This window comes from Podarcis erhardii (genome assembly GCF_964252035.2).
Source record: "Podarcis erhardii genome assembly, chromosome: 7".
Lineage (NCBI taxonomy): Eukaryota > Metazoa > Chordata > Lepidosauria > Squamata > Lacertidae > Podarcis > Podarcis erhardii.
This window is the reverse complement of record NC_138511.1, coordinates 83808934-83832685: the sequence shown is the minus strand read 5'-3', so window position 1 is coordinate 83832685 and position 23752 is coordinate 83808934. Positions and strand designations below refer to the sequence as shown.

At 45.3% G+C, this 23752-nt stretch overlaps 1 long non-coding RNA gene across 3 annotated transcripts in view; it reads right to left on the bottom strand.

The window, feature by feature from the left end:
- Window positions 1-4622: 4622 nt before the first annotated feature.
- Window positions 4623-23752, bottom strand: part of LOC309346232 — a 22011-nt gene continuing 2881 nt past the window's right edge. Inside the window, exons 2-7 of one of the 3 annotated variants that reach the window (XR_014158504.1) lie at window positions 18833-18925; window positions 16544-16602; window positions 14205-14297; window positions 9144-9536; window positions 8333-8589; window positions 4623-5752 (exon numbers count right to left, since the gene is read on the bottom strand). This is a non-coding gene — a long non-coding RNA (uncharacterized lncRNA). Of the gene's footprint in view, window positions 5753-8332; window positions 9537-14204; window positions 14298-16543; window positions 16603-18832; window positions 18926-23752 lie in introns of all 3 variants that reach the window. The other 2 variants (XR_014158502.1, XR_014158503.1) reach the window with 2 other exon arrangements.

The following is a 23752-nucleotide window of genomic DNA, read 5'->3' as shown; positions in this document are numbered from 1 at the left end:
GGTGCCTCTGCTAACTGCCCTGTCTTGCTGACTTACAGGATTGGCAAAAGAAGGGGGAAGTTGCAGATTTGACTCATGGAATCACCTGGAATGTGCCCATATGTAGGAGGCGGATGTGGTAAAAGCACATGAACTTGGTTGGGAATAACAATTAGCTTTCTGTTGTGTCTGACTGGTGCGTATTATTATTACTGACAGGACTCAAGATTGCTTACAGATAAAAACAAGAAGCTCTAAAAGCATCGAAAAGGAACTCAAGGAGGAGTGCAGGGTTCTCTTCCCCCCTTTTTGATTATGTTCTCACAACAGCCCTGTGAGGTAGGTTAGGCTGAGAGGCAGAAACTGGCCCCCAAGGCTACCCAGTGAGCTTTGTGGCTGAGTGGGGATTTCAGCCTTAGTCTCCCAGGTCCTACTTCAGCACTCTGACTGCTAGACCACACTGACATTCCCAAACCCACTAAGTAGACATGGTTAAGACTGCACTGAGATGTAAATCCTCTTGGTTTCAGTGGTAGTTGATTCCAAGTACAGTGGTACCTCGGGTTAAGTACTTAATTCGTTCCAGAGGTCCGTACTTAACCTGAAACTGTTCTTAACCTGAAGCACCACTTTAGCTAATGGGGCCACCTGCTGCTGCCGCGCCGCCAGAGCATGATTTCTGTTCTTATCCTGAAGCAAAGTTCTTAACCTGAAGCACTATTTCTGGGTTAGCGGAGTCTGTAACCTGAAGCGTATGTAACCTGAAGCATATTTAACCCGAGGTACCACTGTAAATATGTTTGGGTTGACAACCATGGGGTATTTTTAACCACTAGGCTTCTATATATTCTTGAAAGGTATTTCATGTGATTGATTAATACAGAAATAATGTGAATGTCTTGAATCTAGGGTAGCAAGGAGCTACTCACCTATTCACCTGTAACCATGAAGGATCTTCTCCAGATGACTAAACTTGGAGTATTTTGCAAAAGTCTTCTTTCACAAAAGAAAACACGCTTTCTCCATCTTCCAAGTGGCATTAGCTAGCCCTCCCCATTTGGTGTCATCTGCAAATCTGATAAGCATCCCCTCAATTCCTTCATCCAAGTCGCTTATAAAAATGTTGAGCAACAACGGGCCTAGGACGGAACACTGCGGCACACCACTTGTTAGTTTTTTTCTAGGATGACAAAGAACTATAGTGAGCACTCTTTGGAGAGCCAGTATGGTGTAGTGGTTAAGAGCGGTAGTCTCGTAATCTGGGGAACCGGGTTCTCGTCTCCACTCCTCCACATGCAGCTGCTGGGTGACCTTGGGCCAGTCACACTTCTTTGAAGTCTCTCAGCCCCACTCACCTCACAGAGTGTTTGTTGTGGGGGAGGAAGGGAAAGGAGAATGTTAGCCGCTTTGAGAGTCTTTCAGGTAATGATAAAGCAGGATATCAAATCCAAACTCTTCTTCTCTTCTTCTTTGGGTTCGGTCAGTCAACCAGCTGCAAATCCACCTAACGGTTGCCCCATCCAGCTTTACCAGTTTCTCCACAAGAATATCATGGGGGACTTTGTCAAAAGCCTTGCTGAAATCAAGAGACCACAGCTGTCAAGGGTGCTCCCTAGCCAACCGAATGCACACAGCAGATAGTTAGCTCTTTATTGTCAAAGATAACACAGCCATTTCTATATCTCCAGATACCTATCCACGCTAGTCAAGCCTCTAAGCAGCTATTCCCCGGTCCACACTCTATGGAGCAGTTGCAGAAACAAGGGACCACTCCGTCTCAACCAGTTTATGTACCTTCCCCTGATGAACTGTACGCACACAGCCAGAGGCTACACCTGCGAGGCAACGTCCTCTGCTCGTCGCTTTTCAAAACCCTCCTGGTTCTGGGAGACGATGTTGTAGGAGAAAGTGGGGACGTACCTGGCCTGTCACTTGTCTGATCTGAAGCTTCCCCTGCTCCTGACCTTTGCCACCTGGCTGGTACAGTTCCCCACGAATCACAGATCCCCTCTCCCAAATCAGATTCCAACCTCGCTTCCCCGACTGCGCACACATCAGTATCCTGCCAGTCCCTGGCACCAGCGCTCCCCTGATCCACCAAACTTGTAAAAAAAAGAGAAAGAGAGAGAGATTCGTCCGGCATGACTTGTTTTTGAGAAACCCAAGCTGGGTCCTAGTAATCACAGCATCTTTTCCTAAGTGCTCACACACCGACCTTTTAATTATCTGTTCCAGGACCTTTCCTGGTATCAACATCAAGCTGACCGGTCGCTAGTCACCTGGTATGAAGCATAACTTGCTTGTTTGTTTGTTTTATTTGAAGTATCCCTAATCCACCCTTCACCCAAAGGTTCCAGGATGGAGACATACACAATATAACCAACATTAATCAATAACATTAAAACAACATAAAAGAAAATGGAGAGTTCAATTTGCAAATAAAACCAGCAGTGGCGACATAAATTCAAACTTTCACCCCTCTTCAAAAGCCTGCTCAAAGAGGTGCTTTGATGCCAAACCACACATTACCCAGATTTCTGTGTAATTTTTCCTTTGATTTTTTTTTTTTTATGAAAGCAGCTCTTGGGGGCTACAATCAGGAGCGGAGGAAAGGTGAGTAGGGAAGAGGCTGTAAAGGCATTTTTTCACCCGAAACATGCCCCTCCAGCTGCTTTTTCCTCCTATACAAAAAAAAAAAAAATCTGGGCAAAAGTACCAGTAGCTCAATTGTGTTTATAAATCTTCCAGTTAACCATTTCGTCATTCCATCACATGTGTTGAAGTAAGCTTCAGCTGCGAGTCCACTCAGCATCAGTACGTGGAATGGGTTGAGTTTGTGCGCCATCTTGCCCTTTGCCTCAGGCGGCAAAATGTCTGGAGCCAGCCCTGCGTCCTAGCAGTGAGCTACAGTCCCTTCCCTGAGTTGCCATTTCCTGACTGCGAACCCACTCTGGTCTGCAAAGGTGATATCACCAAATCCCGACCACAAAACCATCACGGATCACTTTCACACTGAGACCTGCAAACATCCTGAAATGGCACTGAGCAATGATAATCCATGTGGATTGATTTGGGAGGTACATATGGGAGGTGAAGGAAAGGGTTTTTTTGGGGGGGGGCAACACACTGGGCTTGCATCCCCAGCCCCCCTCGTAACAAATTGTTGCCAACGAGGTCTTTAGTAAAGGTAAAGGTATCCCTGACCGTTAGGTTCAGTCGCGGATGACTCTGGGGTTGCAGCGCTCATCTCGCTCTATAGGCCGAGGGAGCCGGCGTTTGTCCGCAGACAACTTCCGGGTCATGTGGCCAGCATGACTAAGTCGCTTCTGGATAACCAGAGCAGCACACGGAAACGTCGTTTATCTTCCCACCAGAGTGGTGCCTATTTATCTACTTGCATTTTGACGTACTTTCGAACTGCTAGGTTGGCAGCAGCAGGGACTGAGCAATGGGAGCTCACCCCATCGCGGGGATTTGAACCGCCAACCTTCCGATCAGCAAGCCCTAGGCTCAGTGGTTTAGACCACAGCGCCACCCGTGTCCTGAGGCCTTTAGTAGTTATGTTAAATAGCTCTTGTGCAGCCAGGAACCTGGATGAGAGGAATTTATGGCCATTGATGGCCGGTGACAATGGATCCCAGCTACATGTTATACCCCACCAGCCCGGATGTGTGTGTGAGTGTTTGTGTGAGGAGGAGGGGATTGAAAGGAACAGTTTTCACAGCCTTGATTGGGGCCAGGGCGGGGGGGGGGGGAGGAGTTGTAGTAGCCAGCCGAGGTGATGCCACAATGTCATAGGAGGCCAGTCTCAAGATAGGCAGAGGGTCTTTGTTGCTGAACATTAAAGCAGTGCTCTCAGCCTCAGTGTAACTTGATGCTTGAAGCTTAACCAAAGGTGATTAGGCTCAAAGGTGACCATAGTACCTGAGAGACACTCATGGAATGGACAGCTGAGAGCAAATCATCGAATTGCAGAGTTGGAAGGGACCCCTAGGGTAATCCAGTCCAGGGCTTTTATTTTTCTTGCATTAAAAACAACAAAGGGTGCTTCCAGACTATTCCCCCCCACCCCCACCCCCCGGGTAGGATTCATTCACACACTGGAAAATTCAGGCTGAACAACTGAAGTTGATTTGGAGCTCTTGTGCAACAGACCTCCTTCCTCAAAAGATCAGACTTTTTGCAATAGAGAAAGTGATGGGGAAATGCACTGGGACTTGTGGGATAACCTGTTTTGACATCACCTAACCTCACCACAAACAAATGAGGATGAATGCTCATTAAACAGTCAATGTCATCTAACCTCTCCCAAACGTGCAAACAAATCCAGACTAATTCTCGATAAACTAGTTGTCCTCTGAAAAAGACCAGAATCCTGTGGAAGCTTAAAGGCCAACAGTTTTTTTGTGTGGCAAAAGTTCTCATGGATTACAGATTACTTCGCATGAAATATCGTCCTGAATTACAGGTGTGTATGTGTATCCCTGTAACTCCGGGTGACATTTTATGATTCTTGCTGCTTTTATTCTGTGATGTGTGGTGTGTGTGTAATGATTTTATATTCTGCTCATGTTAGTCACCCTGGGAACTTTGTTGCAAAACTACCTAGAAATGCTTCAGGCAAGCAAGCAAGCAAGCAAGCAAGCAAGCAAGCAAGCAAACAAACAAACAAACAAACAGATAAATACTTTTTAGTTATGGCACAAGAAATCTCCGGAACAATCTTTTCAAACAGAAACTAGAATCAGAATGAAATGTCACGAACAGGTTCTGAATGTGAAAAATGTCAATTGGGGTCAGGTAATCCATTATTTGGGATGCGGGTGGCACTGTGTGTTAAACCACAGAGCCTAGGACTTGTCGATCATAAGGTCGGCGGTTCGAATCCCTGTGACGGGGTGAGCTCCCGTTGCTCAGTCCCTGCTCCTGCCAACCTAGCAGTTCAAAAGCACGTCAAAGTGCAAGTAGATAAATAGGTACTGCTCCAGCGGGAAGCTAAACGGCGTTTCCATGTGCTGCTCTGGTTCGCCAGAAGCGGCTTAGTCATGCTGGCCACATGACCCAGAAGCTGTACGCCGGCTCCCTCGGCCAATAAAGCGAGATGAGCGCTGCAACCCCAGAGTCGGCCACGACTGGACCTAATGGTCAGGGGTCCCTTTACCTTTAATCCATTATTTAACTGATTTTTAGTACAGTGGTACCTTGGTTTACGAACTTAATCTGTTCCAGAAGTCCATTCTTAAACCTAAACTGTTCTTAAACCGAGGTGCGCTTTCTCTAATGAGGCCTCTCTGCCACCGTTCAGATTCCATTCTTAGACCGAGGTAAAGTTCTCAAACTGGCACACTATTTTCGGTTTTGCGGAGTTTGTAAACCGAATCGTTCTTAAACAGGACTGTTCTTAAACCGTTTGCATCCATTCCTTGCATTGTCGCTTTAACACCTCTTCATGTAACAAGTTTTTTTAATGTGTCTTATCGATTAAGCCATAGAGGTAAGTGGGTACACAAACTTACTGCCTTGGGTGGAGATACACAACAGTCAAAGTGGGTGGAAGAGTTAAGCCAGAACTTGCAGGGTTACTGCTTTGTCCCATTCAGAGATTGCAAAACCCACTTACAGTTTGTCTAGTCATGGTTGGGGAACTTGTCACTTCCCTGCTCCTGTCAGCCAGCAGTGCCAGTAGTCGGGGATGAGTTGTAGTCCAACAGCACCTGGAAAAACGACAGGTTCCTCACTCCTGTAGATGTTAACATTTGGAAAATTCCAAAATCTGCTTTAGGGGGGAACTTTTATTAGCCCAAACAAAACGTTATGAAATAGTGTGCAGAACTCTCATAGACGCAACTGGAAATCTGCAAAGCACTGAACAGAGACTGTGACAAAATGCTGGCTCTGTGTCTCTTGGAGACAAATGGTGGGATATAAATAAGCAAATAAATAAAATGGCTCCAACAATAATCAATATTTTTTTCTTACTCCTTCCTGCCCCCATTTTGCTTACCATGTGGCCTGATTAAGAGTTCTGGATAACTTTGACACTTAACACTTACTATGAATTTAAACACCTGTTAAGATACCGTAACTAAATTTTGCACTCGACTAAGGAGCTAGTTTTCATCTGTGTTTGGACACAATTTATGAATATAGCAAACTGAATCTCTCAAAACTGCATTGATCTTAATCAAATATTGCATGATGGTTCCTGAGATCAAGGAACAGGTTTCCTCCATATGTTGGCAAACAACTGGACAGCATTTCAAACCTTTCAATACTGCACTGATTTTAACCACTGATTTCAAAACTGCACTGATTTTGGGGTTTCTTAGAATTCCTGAACAAGGCTGCAAGGAAGAACATAAGAAGAAAGCCCTGTCGGATCAGGTTAAAGGACCATCTAGTCTGGCAACCTGTTCTCACAGTGAGCAACCGGATCCTATGGGAAGCCAACAAGAGATCATGTGGGCGACAGCACTTTCCCCAGCATTTGCACTACTTCCATCACAGGAGAGACCACCTAGCTATCATGGCTGGCTGCGAAGCACAAAGATGCTAGAGTTATGACGTGGCAGAATGGACCGTAGCACTCTAGGCTGCTGCTGCCAGATCACATTTTTAATGCTCGCCCGCGTGGAAAATTCCCTCCAAGTAGAAACTATCATAATAGGGATGGTCTGGGACAGAACAGTAATTGCTTAGCTCCTCCCCAAAAAACTTGCAGGTATCTTTTTTAAACATAGGGAGGCACTGAGAATGTGAGCCACTCTCAACGGTCTGAACTAATCCATTCTACCACTTATATAACAATAACAACAATTTATTATTTATACCCCGCCCATCTGGCTGAGTTTCCCCAGCCACTCTGGGTGGCTCCCAATCGATTGTTAAAAACAATACAGCACATAATATTAAAAACTTCCCTAAACAGGGCTGCCTTCAGATGTCTTTGAAAAATAGGACAGTTGCTTATTTCCTTGACATCTCATGGGAGGGCGTTCCATAGGGTGGGTGCCACTACCGAGAAGGCCCTCTGTCTGGTTCCCTGTAACTTCACTTCTCGCAATGAAGGAACCGCCAGAAGGGCCTCGGCGCTGGATCTCAGTGTCCGGGCTGAACAATGGGGGTGGAGACGCTCCTTCAGGTATACAGGACCGAGGCCGTTTAGAGCTTTAAAGGTCAGCACCAACACTTTCAATTGTGCTTGGAAACGTACTGGAAGCCAATGCAGATCTCTCAGGACCGGTGTTATACTGTATGGTTTCGGCAGCCGCTCCCAGCCACCAATCTGGCTGCCGCATTCTGGATTAATTGTAGTTTCCGGGTCACCTTCAAAGGTAGCCCCACGTAGAGCACATTGCAGTAGTCCAAGTGGGAGATGACTAAAGCAAGCACCACTCTGGTGAGACAGTCTGCAGGCAGGTAGGATCACAGCCTGAATACCAGATGGAGCTGGTAGACAGCCGCCCTGGACACAGAATTGACCTGCGTCTCCATGGACAGCTGTGAGTCAAGAATGACTCCCAGGCTGCGCACCTGGTCCTTCAGGGGCACAGTTACCCCATTCAGGACCAGGGAGTCCCCCATACCCACTTGCCCCCTGTCCCCCCCAAACAGTACTTCTGTCTTGTCAGGATTCAACCTCAATCTATTAGCCGCCAGGCACTCACACAGGACATTCACGGCCTTCACTGGTTCTGCTGTGTGTGTAGAGCAAGCCTGGTACCCTCATTTTACAGACAGGGAACTATTACAGAATGTCTTGACCAGGGCCACATAGATTTTGAGCCAGTGGCAGCGCTGAGACAGAAACTGCATCCAAATACATTTTCTGTTTGCTGGACTACTCTAGCTGAAATGCCTAGAAATTAAAATGTTGTACATTGCCCTGGGATTGTTGGATAAAGGGCGGTATATAAATAGAAGAAGAAGAAGAAAGAAGGAGGAGGAGGAGAAGGAGAAGGAGAAGGAGAAGGAGAAGAAGAAGAAGAACGAAGAACGAAGAAGAAAGAAGGAGAAGAAGAAGAAGAAGATATGTTGCATACAGCCACATTACAAGTGAGCATTTGGCATGTACTAAATAAGCATGGGGCCACTTTGTCTTTTTAGACCTTGCATCTGACTAGCTTAATTTTCTTTAAAATTAAAATGTGCCAGTCCTCTGGGCAATGAAGTAAACACTGCAGCGAGGATGATAGGATGCTCTTAAAAGGATGCTCAGGCATCATTCAGGAATTAATCTCTTAAAATTACTTTATTTTCCTGATGCTAATGTGTGGAATGCTATTATGTGTAATTACTGTGCCCATAATCTCTCTTTGTCACCTTCTCCCTTCCTCTTGCATACTCTTCCTACCTGCCCATTTCTTAGACACCAGGATAACGTTGGCTTGGGGAGTCACTGGGTGGTTGAGAAAGAGCCTTGGGTTCCTGCACGGGAATGGGTGTGCTTTCAGGCTGAAGCAAGGAAAAACACCAGCGGCTAGCTTGGAGGGATTTGTGTGGTGTGTGACTTAAGGTTCCCAGAAAAAATGATTCCCTTGCTGGGTTAGTTGGGGAATAACCTGTGCCGAGCCACACAACATCCTGCCTCTGTTTGCTGCAGTCTGTGGGCTCAAGAGACGATTAGAGGGGAGTGAGACACAACAGCAATAGCACTCCCCTATTTGTGAGCTTCAGCTACCAGTATTCAGACTCATGCTGCCTCTGATTCTGGATGTAGTATTACAGAGCTTCCAGGCCTTTGTAATCTTGAGATTTGGCTGCCTCTTAACTCAGGGATGGGGAAACCTGTGGCCTTCCAGATATTGTGGGACAACCACTCCCACCTTCCCTGGCTGTTGGCCATGCTGTCTGGGATTGATGGGAGTTGGGTCCAAAAGTATCTGATGTTCACAGGCATACCCTCCAACACCTTGAAGCCAAAATCCAGGACGCCAGATTCAACTTTTTTATTGCAAGAGTTTGGGGTGCTGTGATCTCATGCAATTTCACTTTTCTTCGGGCGGAAATTGAGCGAGGTCACAGCAAGCAAAACGGCCACCATTCTCCCATGATTAAAAAAAAATAGGATGTCTCTTTCTTCCGGGACACTTGTGGGGTATACACAGGTCCCTCATCACTGCCTCAGTTAATATGAAATAGGGTGTAATCCTAAAGATATATACCTGGATATAAGCTCCATTGAACTCGATGGTGCTTGCTTCTGAGTACACACATGGAAGACTGTACTGTAAATCCAATTAAGTAAAACACAGCTCATTAGATTGTTTCCTTTAGGGCAAGTCTGCAATTCATCTTTTAAAATTGACTTAGGAGTTCAAACATCAGACACACCCACTTGATGCATCCTTCAATGGAAACATAAATCATGCTAATAAAATTCCAAACAGTTCTTATAATCTTAGAATCATCCATTGTCTTTAAGCAAATTACCTTTCCTGAGGTGCATCGCAATTGCTTGCAGATTTGGCCCAGTCGGATTTGAATACTGTTATGTGCTCTCCCCACTTTCCTGAGATGTGATACGTTCTGAGAAAACACTACTTGGGTTTGGCTTCCTATGGAGGAGAGACAAGTGGAGATGGATGCTGTTTTTGTAATATTTGATTCATTTAGAAATCTACAGTAGCGACTACTACAATGAATGAGAGAGCCTCGTCTGGCTGGAGAAGTAGGGGAGAGCTTAAGGAGGTTTAGAATAGGGTGGTCAGGTGACAAAGAAAAGAGGGCATGTTCACTAGTCATGTAGAAGAGAGAATTCCAGCAGGTATATAGTGCATGATGAGCTGCACTGAATGAAATTATCTCTTCTATGCGACAATGAAAGGTGCAGGAGCCCCATCCATATCACTATTAAAGGTGCAGGAGCCCTGTTCATTTTTTGGCATCTGTCCACTCTAGCTTTGACTGTTTGGCCAGCGAAGGAGAATGCTTTACAAGTGACTGGGAGAACTGATCCTGATGGATACTAGCATGGCTTGCTTATTTGCAAATGTAGAAGAGAGAATTCCAGCAGGTATATAGTGCATGATGAGCTGCACTGAATGAAATTATCTCTTCTATGCGACAATGAAAGGTGCAGGAGCCCCATCCATATCACTATTAAAGGTGCAGGAGCCCTGTTCATTTTTTGGCATCTGTCCACTCTAGCTTTGACTGTTTGGCCAGCGAAGGAGAATGCTTTACAAGTGACTGGGAGAACCTGATGGATACTAGCATGGCTTGCTTATTTGCAAATTAACAATCCAGTACAGTGGTACCTCAGGTTAAGTACTTAATTCATTCTTGAGGTCTGTTCTTAACCTGAAACTGTTCTTAACCTGAAGCACCACTTTAGCTAATGGGGTCTCCTGCTGCTGCTGCGCCGCCGGAGCACGATTTCTGTTCTCATCTTGAAGCAAAGTTCTTAACCCGAGGTACTATTTCTGGGTTAGCGGAGTCTGTAACCTGAAGCGTATGTAGCCTGAAGTGTATGTAACCCGAGGTACCACTGTACAACCGCATTTAACTTGTGCATTTTCAGATTACCTGGTTGGAGGCTGGTGGGTTAAAATCAAACAATTTAAATGCTGGAAGGTGGAGTGCTTAAAAGCTCTTTTGGCACAGGGTTTTCCCAGTGCAGAAGGAGCTTTTAAGCTCTCTGCCTTGCTTGCCCGACTCTGGGATGCTCTTGCAGGAACTTGCATGACCCTGCAAGATCTTGTGGGAGCATTCCAGAACCTTAAAAACAAAGCAGAAACCTTAAAAAAACTCTCTTCCTTGTTTGCGGGGTGGGGGTGGGGTTGCAAGGCCCTCTTAGCACACCAACTCTGGAAAAATAAGGCTGCTGTCATTACACCAATCAGGCCATTGTTCTGTCTAGCATAGTACTGTGTGCTCTGATTGGCATGACTGTCCCAGGTAGACTTTCCAACCCTCGTTACAGAGATCTATCAGGTGGAGTTGTCAGGAATTGAAACTTCCGAGTACGAAACATAGGTTTTACGACAGTGGTGGGGAACATCCAGCCCCCCCCCCAAGGCAAATTAAGTCCGGCAGGTATCCAAATTAGGTTCACAAGGCAGTTTCCCCCAAACCGTGCCAGCCTGCTCCCATACCTGCCATTACCAGGTATGTGTGACACCAGGTGTGGGGCAGGTGAAGACACAACTGCAAAGGAGCTAGCTCTGCTGGAATCATCTAGTTCTGAAGCATGGACAAGAGAAACGTAAAGGGAAACACTTCTTTTGCTCTTGAAGTTTGATAACAAACCATGAGGTTTGCAGCACCTGCCACCTATCAGCGGCACATGTTGATTTCAAACTCCAAGGGCAAAGGAAGGGTTTTTCAAGCTGGCCTGCGAAGGAAAACACTTCACCTGACATCAGGGCAACATCCAGTGACTGACAGGTAGGGAGCTCCGCCTCCTATCAAATTGACCCACAGCTGTTGGGCGATATGTCGCTGGACCCAGTTCATTATCTCTGCTATACGAATAAGCTGTGTGCTCCACTCAGGAGATTAGAGTGTGTTGCAAGTGCAGTGACTGAGGTGTGCCCAGTCAGAGATGAGGATGTGTGTGGAGTGTATTATATGCAGGTGATTCAGTCTGTTTCACCTGCATATATTATATAATCAGGGCCACCTGCTGTTCATAGGACTTCACAATAAGGAAGTGCATACCCTCAAGGATTTCTCCGATGGAAATAGGAATGTCCTAAGGAAAAGCCCCTAAGGAAATCCCCTTCATGGATCACTGCCTTGCCGTGGCGAAGGGGCTTGAATAACTCAGAGAAGCTATGAACTATGCCGAGCAGGGCACCCAAGATGGACAGGTCATAGTGGAGAGTTTTGACCAAACGTGATCCACCTGGAGGAGGAACTGGCAAGCCACTCCAGTATCCCTGCCAAGAAAACTCCATGGACAAAAACTTATAAAAAGTTATGATGCTGGAAGATGAGCCCCTCAGGTCGGAAGGCATCTAACATGCTACTGGAGAAGAGCAGAGGACAAGTACAAGTAGATTCAGAGCTGATGAAGTGGCTGGGTCAAAGCCAAAAGGACGCTCAGTTGCGGATATGCCTGGAAGCGAAAGGAAAGTCCAATGCTGTAAAGAAAAATATTGCATAGGAACGTGGAATGTAAAAACCATGAACCTGGGTAAGTTGGGTGTGGTCAAAATTCGCAATGACAAACCTAGATAGCATCTTAAAAAGTAGAGACATCACCTTGCCAACAAAGGTCCGTATAGTTAAAGCTATGGTTTTCCCAGTAGTGATGTATGGAAGTGAGAGCTGGACCATAAAGAAGGCTGATCGCCGAAGAATTTGTGCTTTTGAATTATGGTGTTGGAGGAGACTCTTGAGAGTCCCATGGACTGCAAGAAGATCAAATCTCTCCATTCTGAAGGAAATCAGCCCTGAGTGCTCACTGGAAGGACAGATCCTGAAGCTGAGGCTCCAATACTTTGGCCACCTCATGAGAAGAGAAGACTCCCTGGAAAAAACCCTGATGTTGGGAAAGATGGGGGGCACAAGGAGAAGGGGACGACAGAGGACGAGATGGTTGCACAGTGTTCTCGAAGCTACCAGCATGAGTTTGACCAAACTGCGGGAGGCAGTGGAAGACAGGAGTGCCTGGCGTGCTCTGGTCCAGGGGGTCACGAAGAGTCAGACACGACTAAACGACTAAACAACAAGGAAAAGCAGGACTTTCCGGCATCAAACCAGAAACCGGGACAAGCTTCTCTAAATCAGGGACATCCCTGGAAAATAGGGGTACTTGAGAGGCTCAGGAAGTGCTGATGTTCACTTTGTGTTTGCTTGATGTAATTTATAGGAAAGCTTCCCTGACCAAAGGAATTCAAGCACCCAGAAATATTTCCCCCTACTAGACTAGACATTACATAGGAGATGTATTCATCAAACTCCAGTCTTGTTTGCTTTTTTTTAAAAAAAATTAATGAATAACAACCTTGGTGTTTGCAGTATAGGTTAGAGGGACTGCTTAGCAATTTTCCTTTCTGGCATTTTTTCACTCAGAACCTGCTGCCTCACATTTTAAAGATACAGAATAAACCTTATCTCACCACCACTCCCCAGCTGCTGAGAGAAAAGTAGTATAGGAAAGAATAATTGTGCATGAACAAATGGTGGAAATGGTTAAGCAGCCCCTGACCTTTCATTTTCACTGCTCCTGAATGCAGCCTCCAAGGTTGCTATTCATAAAATGAATTTTCAGAACAGATTCATGTGCCTCCAAGTGTAATGGCTAGTTGATTCACTCAGGGAGCTTCCAGAGTGTCACTATTTTTTGGTGGTATTCAATCACATCCTGGTGAACTCAGGCTACACAATTAAAGCTGATTATTGGGGCTGTTCCAAAAGATTGGACTTTTTCTGATAAGAAAAGTCATTGGAAAATGGCACTGGAAAGTGTGAGACAATGCTTGGTGCGACATTGTCTAACCTCCCTGCAAACAAATCAGCATAAATGCTTGTGAACAGTGGCGTAGCGTGGGTTGTCAGCACCCGGGGCAAGGCAAGTAATTTGCACCCCCTAACCCGTGGATTTGCGCCCCCTAACCCGTGGATTTTAGCACTCGAGTCTCTTCCACTAGATTAGTTAAAGAAACCCTTACCCCCTAAGCACATGTATTGTTTGCAGTGAGAGAGAGTGAGTGAGCCAGGTAGGGGCAGAGAGCTGCGAGTGCGAGCGCGCCCCCCCCAGATGTTGCGCCCGGTGCAGCCGGCCCCCCTGCACCCCCCACGCTACGCCACTGCTTGTGAAATAGCTGGCGTCATCTAATCTCTCCACAAAGAGTAAACAGGAGTGTGTACATAGGACATCAGACAGGACTGGACACTGTAGTGTGTGCTTGAGTGGCACAATCTCATGCTTTGTGTTTGACGTTGTGGTACACTTGCCACAGACTTTGGCCACCACCGAGCATAGGGCTTGTTCAACGGCAGATTTCCTGATGGATTCTCATGTGACCTGCTCTGGCCTGTGAAATTAAAAATGGTTTTTTGTTGTGTGTTTAATTGTCTTGTAGTACATCCCTGACTTGGCTGGTGCTCAGTAGTGGCGCTAGTGCACTGGCTAAACCACTGCTTGACCTTCTCATGACCCTGTCAGTTCAAATCCCGCTTTGAGCTCCAGTCCTGATAATTGACAAAAACGGCAGATGAGGGACTAGTGTAGCTGACGATTCATGAATGGAATAAAATACTTAAATAAAACTCACTTAATTAGAAATATTTGTCGACTTCTTAATCGCAAAGCTCTCTGAGCAGCGTACATGATGGAATTGTTCACAGAACACGGCTAAAATCCACAGCTGTTAAAAGAAACAAACCCAAATAAACGTAAACTATTAATAAAATGCAGATAAAAATGAGTAGAACTTCTAATAAAACAAAACAAATATTGATAACTGAATTTTATGTGTGGGCAGGCTTGCTGAAAAAAACAAAACGGTTTTCTGCAGTCGTCTAAAGGAATAAAGTAAAGGCACCAGCCTAAGGCTAACAGATGCAACAAACACTGATACAGAACGATGAAATGCATACCTTGACTAAACTAATGAAAACACGTGACAAAGGGAAAGGGGAAGTGTTTCCAGGGAGAAAAGGTATTGCAAGGATTGCAGACAATGCTAGTCATGGAAATGTTTTGTCGGTTCTTGGCTGTGAGTAGGAGTGTGACAAATATCTTATTAATGCTAATCATGCATAGTCCTGACAATGCTTTGTTTATTTAGCAAAAATGATATCCTGCCTTTCAGAGAGAGAGAAATCCTCTTAAGACAACAAACAAATATATATAAACTAAGGATGCCTCCAGACTATCACTATTTTGCAGGAGGGAATCAAGCACATAGTGGAAGTTTAGGTTTGCAAAATTAAAAAGGATTGAAGTGCTCTGTCAATCTAGTGCAATGGAAGAAGTTTATGTTATTATTTATTAAATTTGTATACAGTGGTACCTTGGGTTTACAAACTTATTCTGTTCCAGAAGTCCGTTCTTAAACCAAAGCATTCTTAAACCAAGGCATGGTTTCCCATAGCAGTGGGGGACTCAATTTACAAATGGAACACACTCAACAGGAAGTGAAACATGTTCTTATTCCAGGCAAAGTTCCCAAACCAGAACACCTACTTCCGGGTTTGCAGCGTTCTTAATCCAAGTTGTTCATAAACTAAGCTGTTCTTAAACCAAGGTACCACTGTACTGCCCTTCACCTGAAGATCACAGGGTGGTTCACAATGCAAATGCATGGTTGAAGAGAAACGTTTTTGCCGGCGCCTAAAGATGCATAATGAAGGTGCCAGGCACACATCCCTTGGTAAAGCATTCCACAATCGAGGAGCCACCACAGAAAAGGCCCATTCTTGTGCTGCCACCCTCTGCACCTCTCTGAACGGGGCACACCAAGAAGGGGCTCAGATGATGATCTCATGGTCCAGGTTGGATCATATGGAGAGAGGTGGTCCTTAAGGAATTGCAGTCCAGAGCCGTTTAAGGCTTTATAGGTCAAAACAAGCACTTTGAATTGGGCCCGGAAACTATTTGGCAGCCAGTGCTGTCAGGCCAGGATCAGTGTCATATGCTCAAACTATCTAAACCACTTGGCCAACTCCTTCAGAGAGAGTGTAACCCCCTCAAGAGCTGGCAACCTCTCATCCATCCGGTCTAGGGAACTACCCACTAAGCAACCTCTCATCCATCCGGTCTAGGGAACTACCCACTAAGGGAACTATCTGGATTGAGCTTCAGTTTGTTGGCTCTCATCCAGTCCATTACTGAGGCAAGACATCAATCCAGTACTGCCCCACCTGTGGATTTAAAGGAGAAGTAGAGCTGTGTGTCATCACCGTATTGCTGACAACATATTCTGGATAACCCCACTCAGCAATTTCATGTAGATGTTGAACAGTATAGGAGATAAAATTGAATGCTGAGGAACCCACACCGAAGGACCCAAGAGCACTTCTGAAGCATCACCCTCTTGGAATGGCCATCCAAGTAGGACCAGAACCACCGCAAAGCTCACCCCCAACTCACACAGCTGCTCCAGAGGGTACCATAGTCGATGGTATCAAAAGCTGCTGAGAGGTTGAAGAAAATTAACAGCGCACATTTCCTCTGTCTCTCTCCCAAAAGAGCTCATCATACCGGCTGACCCAAGCAGTTTCTGTGCCAAAACCCCAATTGAAATGGATCTAGAAAATCTGCTTCCTCCAAGAGTCCCTAGACTTGGTCCACGACTACCTGCTCAAGAACCTTGCCCAGGAAGGGGAGATTGGCTGGTAGTTACTTAATTTCCAAATCCAGGGAGAGTTTCTTGAGGAGTGGTTTTCCACAGGCTCCTTCAAGCGGGCAGGGACCCCCCCCCTTGCAAGGCAATATTGAACACCTCCCTGGTTCAGCCAGCTGTCACCTCTCTGCTAATTTGTATCAGCCAAGAGGGGCAAGAGTCCAGAATACAAGTAGTTGCCCTGACAGCTTGTCCACATCCTTGAGCTTTACTAGCTAAAACTCGACCAACACAACAGGAATGGACACCCCTTGAGATTCATCTACCATTAATAGCAGAGTCAAGATCCTGGTCACAAGCATCATTCAGCTGGTCCACAGCATACCTGTAAAAAAAAAATATGCAATTAATAATCATGCACTATCTCGTACAGCAGTTGCTACAACAGGCCGAGAAGTCATTTAGTGATCTGCTAAGATGCTTAGCAACTTTCAAGTGGTTTATGAGGGGGGAAAGTTTGGGAATCACTGTGTTTAAAAAAGATAAAGGAATCACCACATCAGAGCAAAATAGATAGACAGCAACAGTTTTATTTTATTTTTTAAAAAGTCACAACACTATTGTGCATGCTTTTTTCATGTGGTGAAGGCTTATTAGCTGGTTGCCTACCTCACTAGACTGGAATATGTACATTGTTAATTAATATGGGTGGTATGAGTTGAAAACACAAATTTCAGCCTACCACAGCCTACCACAACTGCTTTGTATTTCTTCCCAAGAGATGCTGGCCCAGGAAAAGTGATTGCTTTAACCCACATGGTGACACTCTGCATATCATTGTGATGATGCTCTCACAGGCCCGCCAGCTCAGAATAAAAACAAACCTATCTGCTTGGAATTCAAAGGAAGTCAAAGCACCAGTGGAATCCTTAAGGGGGTGGAGAACTGGAGAGGAACTGCACACCTAAGATGTAAACAAACAGCCTTACGGTGTTGCAAAGACTAACCTGGATGGATTGTGGCATAGTAAGGAGATCCTCTCGTGCTGCAAGATGTGCAGAGAAAGCTCTCCTTTGCATTCCGCTGTGTGGGGTAGTCTCATTATGTGATGAAGCAAGAAGGAGCCCTCTCCGTAGTGGTGCTTTGCTGACACTTTCCATCATTTTGGTGCTAAGTTTTATTTATTCATTTATTTATTGCATGTACAGTGGTACCTCGGGTTACATACGCTTCAGGTTACATACGCTTCAGGTTACAGACTCCGCTAACCCAGAAATAGTACCTCGGGTTAAGAACTTTGCTTCAGGATGAGAACAGAAATCGTGCTCTGGCGGCGTGGCAGCAGCAGGAGGCCCCGTTAGCTAAGGTGGTGCTTCAGGTTAAGAACAGTTTCAGGTTAAGAACAGACCTCAAGAATGAATTAAGTACTTAACCTGAGGTACCACTGTGTATCCCACCTTTTTTCTCTAAGGAACTCAAGGTGGCGAACACTGGTCCTCCCCCTTCTCATTTAATCCTCAGAACAACCCTGTGAAGTAGGTTAGGCTGAGAGGCAGTGACTGGCCCAAAGGTCATCCAGTGAGCTTCATGACCAAGGCGGGGGGGGGGGGGGCTTCAAACCCTGGTCTCCAACCACTACTCCACACTGGTTCTTATAGTAAGTAAGAGATTTACTTATTTGCAAAGGCATTTTCATTGTATTATGTGTGTGTGTGTTCTTATTGTTTAAACTGGTTTTCAGTGGTTTGTATAGTGGTACCTCGGGTTACATATGCTTCAGGTTACATACGCTTCAGGTTACAGACTCTGCTAACCCAGAAATAGTACCTCGGATTAAGAACTTTGCTTCAGGATGAGAACAGAAATCGTGCTACGGTGGCGCGGCGGCAGCAGGAGGCCCCATTAGCTAAAGTGGTGCTTCAGGTTAAGAACAATTTCAGGTTAAGAACAGACCTCTGGAACGAATTAAATACTTAACCCGAGGTACCACTGTATTTTTGTTTTATGTGACTGCATTCTGCATTTTGCACCCCATCCTGGCATCCGCTGGGCTAAAGGACGGGCTATAAATATTCCTCATAAGTAAATAATTCATTGAATAAAACTGTTAGTCACTGAGGTGCCACAAAGATCCTTGATTTTTTTTGTTGCAAGAGACGAATGGAGCTGCCTCTCTGGAATCCATCCCAAAACTTGTTTGTGACAGAGATTTAGTCGCTCATCTATGAACATAAGCCACTTACACTTCTAGCAGTCAGCCCAAGTCATCGTGAGCACTTCTAATGCTGCAACCAGTACTTTTCCCTAGGCAACCAGAATATGATAAATATTTATGGCAAACACTTGTTTCAGTGCCATGACTGTTAAAGTGGTATTAGTGCTTTACATTTATAGTGTGGATGTGATCAAAGCCAGCTTCTGGATACATGCAGCAGATGGTTTGGATGAGGAAAAATCTTGCACTGCCCAGATAACCAGCAGAAAAGGAGGAGCCTGGTTCCTAATGAGTATTTCCTGTGCACAGAATAAGATCTGCTCAGTCACCCACTGCCAAATGATTATTGCCAGGTAGGCTGTCATTAACTATAGCATAGTCAGGCTGCGGACACACTAACCTGTTTGGAGCACAAAAATATAGTTCATCTCAGTCCGGAACTGTTCATGCTCATCTTCAACATGCTGCTTTCAATCAAAATTGATTCTAGATCCTGCAGTGCACAAGGGTGGGGTGTGATTAGTTGAAACACATTATAAACTCCTCCCCTTGTGATAGGATTAGCCACTCCTCTTCCTCCCTGCACATGGCCCAGGTGAATGATGGAGGAAGCGGTGACTGCAATCTTGGTTATTAGTCCACCCACAACGGAATTAGGCAGGTGTGGTTACACCCCCCTCCTCAATTGCTGGAACCATCTACAAACGGACACAATTTCCTACTCTACAATTGTATGATTATATGGCACTGCAGGGTAATGCAGAACCAACCTTCTTTATTTTCGGATTGAAACCAGTTTCTCAGTGAGTGGTTTTCAGCAGGGCAAGGAGAAATGCAACGCATCTAGATTGTGTGGACTATGTAGAAAAAGCAACTAATTACAGCAGAACAGAATGTTTGCAAAACTAACTTATTTGTCATGCTGTTGATAAAGTAGACATTTGGCCGCCATAGCGAAGCCCATCGCCCTATTGAGCCAGTGTGGTGTAGTGGTTAAGAGCGGTAGACTCGTAATCTGGTGAACCGGGTTCGCTTCCCCGCTTCTCCACATGCAGCTGCTGGGTGACCTTGGGCCAGTCACACTTCTCTGAAGTCTCTCAGCCCCACTCACCTCACAGAGTGTTTGTTGTGGGGGAGGAAGGGAAAAGGAGAATGTTAGCTGCTTTGAGACTCCTTCGGGTAGTGATAAAGCGGGATATCAAATCCAAACTCTTCTTCTTCTCTTCTATTGGACGTCAGCAAAAAAAGCTCTGTAGCACAGGCTTCCATCTTGCAAAGTCGACAACTATGACATTTCAGAACATTCCCATCTTGGTCAGCAAACAGTTGCTCTCAGAGCACATTGAGGCCAAACTCTAATAAACATATGCATTGCTATTTTTCTAGAAAAAGAGGTGCCGGAACTCACCATGAACGCCTCCCTTGTTCTCTTACAATGGCAATGGCATCCACCTGAAAGGTGCCAGAACTGAGTTCTGGTAAAGGCGAAACAGGACCTGCCTGCTCATGAGGAGGAATTTCTGGCTGCCAACTTGGGGGGACTGGGCCAGCTGGTTCTGAAGAAGGTTCAGGTGCTTGGGGCAGGACTTTGATTTGCAGTTTGGATTGGGGGATGAAGTGGACCAGACCAAGAGAAAAAAAAAAAAAGATTTACAGGATCCCCAGTGTGCCAGTGAGAAAGCAAATTGGATTGTGGAGTTTTGTCTTGAAGCAGCTGCAGAGACCGATCCACAACTGGGGTGGCTCCAAAATGATTAAACCTGTGATTTTTCCTGAAGTAGCTGCTTAATCTGCAGGAATGGAGAAGTCTGTGAAAATCCCAAGATGAAAACAACATAGGCCGCTGCCTAATGTGTGTGTGTGTGTGTGTGTTGTGTTTGTATTTTTTTTGTGGGGAGGCTGTTTACTTTTGCTACAGGGATTTTTCCTGCAAGTTTTAGCAATGGTTTAAAAATGCTGTTGATCTGTGCTTTTTGCAGGTTGTTAAGTGGTGAGAACTGTTTAATGGTTTTAAGAACATGGTGTGTGTGTGTGTGTGTGTGTGTGTGTGTGTGTGTGTGTGTTTGAAAGCCACCTTGTGCTGCAGTCGCCCAAGGGAAAAAGAAATGATTGTGATTATTGTTTGGGTAACTGTGTGTTTGTTTGAAAGCCATGTGTGTGCTACAAGGGCACTGTTAAGGAAAAAATCTAGGTGCGAGGCTGCTCAGTCACCCAGCTCGTCAGGCAGAGCCCACGGGTCCCTGCGGAATAAAGGAAGGATTCCAGCCACCAACTGGAGCAAATAGCTGTTGACCAAAGTTTATTGCACCATAGGTTCAAAGAGCAAATTTGAACCCCGAGGATGGGGTGACAAAGACTTTTAAAACTTTCCCACCATATCCCAGAATACAGTTCGTACAGCATCATTGCTACATCACTGACATGTCACAAAAGGGGAGGGGTTGACCTTGGCAAACATCTCCAGACAAGTTCTTGGTACACGATTAGCATAAGCAGACATGGCAGGGCAAGACTCAGGTATACGATTAGCATAGACAAATATGTCTTAAGTACCCACCACCCAAAAGTACAATAGAAGTTCCTTTGCATGTCTGGAGCCTGAGGCGAGTCAGGTGATGAGATTTGGCTTCCTTTGGCTAACAATGAGCCCAGCAATTGTCACCTCTGGGAACTTCCTGGAGTCCTTTTTCAAGGGGAAAATGGGAAAGGAGATGATTTTATATTATTTTTTCCAGCTAGGTAACTTCCCTGAGCTGTCAAGTTGAAAGGATACATTCAGGCATAATATTTGTAATATTCAACTTTAAAGATGTCCCCCCCCCCCCCCGGTAATTTCCGTAACAGGCACAAAAACGGGAAAGAATGAACAAAGGCCTTTGGGTGATACAGCTCTGCCACTGATGCTTACATCCCAACTTAAACATGTCAGAAACCCATTATCTAGGGCATGCCAAGGTGGGGTGACTGGGTAAGCTGGACTGGGATTCAGAAGTGACTGGGAGTGTGCACCATGGGGAACAGGGTGGCTTGAAGAGTTCACAAGGGACTGGATATTGTTAAAACAAAACAAATTCCTTCCAGTAGCACCTTAAAGACCAACTAAGTCAGTTCTTGGTATGAGCTTTCGTGTGCATGCACACTTCTTCAGAGCACACGAAAGCTCATACCAAGAATTGACTTAGTTGGTCTTTAAGGTGCTACTGGAAGGAATTTGTTTTGTTTTGACTATGGCAGACCAACACGGCTACCTATCTGTAACTGGATATTGTTAAACAGGAATACAGTAAGCTGTTGCTGTATTAGGTTGGGATAAAAGTGATGTTGTGTTACGATATGTTTTTGATGATGCGTGTTCTAAATGCCTATTGTAACTTTTCTGTTACTTTTCCATAGGGGAGCTGTGTGTGGTGCATCTCGGACAGATGTTTGGTTCCTGGGTGGGTGATGTTATGAGTTTGTGGGTAACAGGCACCCATAATTTCTGGGTTCGGTAGATGTTATAATTTAATCGATGCTTGGAGTATTGAAATAGGTTGCCAGGCGCTGGATTTAGCAAACTGCTAAAATACAGGCCAAACCAGTTTTTCTGTGTGTGCAGGAAATCACCTGGTGAAGGAACCATCAAGGAGAACAAAGGAAGGGAATAGGCAGAGTCATTAAGCTAACAAAGACAGGAAGGGAAGCTACCAGCAAAGCTAAAACTGTGTGCCAGCCAGCAGATGGGTTGAGTCTTGCACTGTGCTCTGGGTAGTTAGCAAAAGACTTAAGACAGATTTTTTTTTGGGGGGGGGGCGAGCTTCAGGATTGGAGTTGGCCTGCTGTAAGTGGGAGGAAAAATACTGGTAGCTGCATTTTGTAAATGTTTTGCGAGCTGGAGAAAGCGGGGTCAGAGCACAATGCGGGCTAGCAGTTTGAATCCAACGTTGCACCCATGGGAGAAACAGGAGCTGCCTGGGGTGTCAAGCTCTGAATTCCTCCACCGTAGGCTCAGGTTGTATATATGTGTAAATAAACCATATGTCATAAAGACACCGCAACAGTTGACTCTGTGCCTCATTTCCGAAGGAAACACAGACCTCGGATAAGCGCCTGGACCCCTGGAATCCCACTCTGCTTGGAGGCTGGGGTGGCGTGTAACAGTATGTTTTAACATTTTTATTCTTATTATTGCAAAGCGCTTCATCTGCCCCAGCTGCAACAAAACATGACTCTCCTGCATGCCAGAGCAGGCACTGTAACCTTCCAACACTTTGACTTCACCCCCAAAGGCGCACGTCTCCATGGTCTCCCAAGACAGACGGATGCCAGCCAACGGGCTTTGAGGTGCTTTATAGTAAGCATTCTAGAAACTGATTAATATATAGTGCAAAATAAAATATACAGCTGTTGTTATTCCTTCCCCCCCCCCCCAGCTGCATCGGCTGCTTAGCTGCTTCCAAGTACAGGTCAATGAACCTGCCTTGACCCATAAAGCCTGAAATTGCTTGTGGGGCCAGGTAACCTGGAGGACTCTGGTGGAATCTACACACATATTTAAAAAAGGCTGTGAAAATGCTTTTTTTTTAAAAAAAAAAATACATTGAGTTTGCCATAGCTCAATGTCACCATCTAGTGTCACATTTGTATATTGCAATTAACAGCACACTTTAAAACAGGCACCCCCAAACTTGGCCCTCCAGCTGTTTGGGGACTACAACTTCCGTCATCCCTAGCTAACAGGTCAGGGGTGATGGGAATTGTAGTCCCAAAACATAGGAGGGCCAGGTTTGGGAATGCCTGTTTTAAAAGTTTTATTTGCAGCTGTATAACTAAGTCCTCTGTCCCTCCATATAATCTTTCCTGAGAATCAAAATCTTCGACAAAGGCCTTTCTTGCCTTCCTTCCAGGTATCCAAAATATGGCAATGTTTAATATGCTATTTTCTATGCCCCCCCCCCCCGTCCTTTGATGGCCACCAACTTGAATGACTTTAAAAGAGTATTAGGCAAATTCAGTGAGATAATGCTGTCAGTGGCTACCAGCTCTGATGGTTATGTTCTACCCTTAAGGTGATCATTCACTGTTTGCCCTTAGGAGGTTGGCTTATTTCCCCCCCTTTTAATCAGGTTTTTAATCAGGTTTTTTGGCCCTCATACTTATTTGGGCTGCTGTGAGTTCTGTTGTTTTCTATCACTTGCTTACATTGTTACATTGTTATATATTGAGTATATACCATTCTGATCTCCTTAGGGAGGTAGAGCAAGATAAGGATTATTTTACCATGCTGTTATAATCTGCTGTGAGCATGTGGTAACTTTTGTCTCACACAGGCGTTTGGATG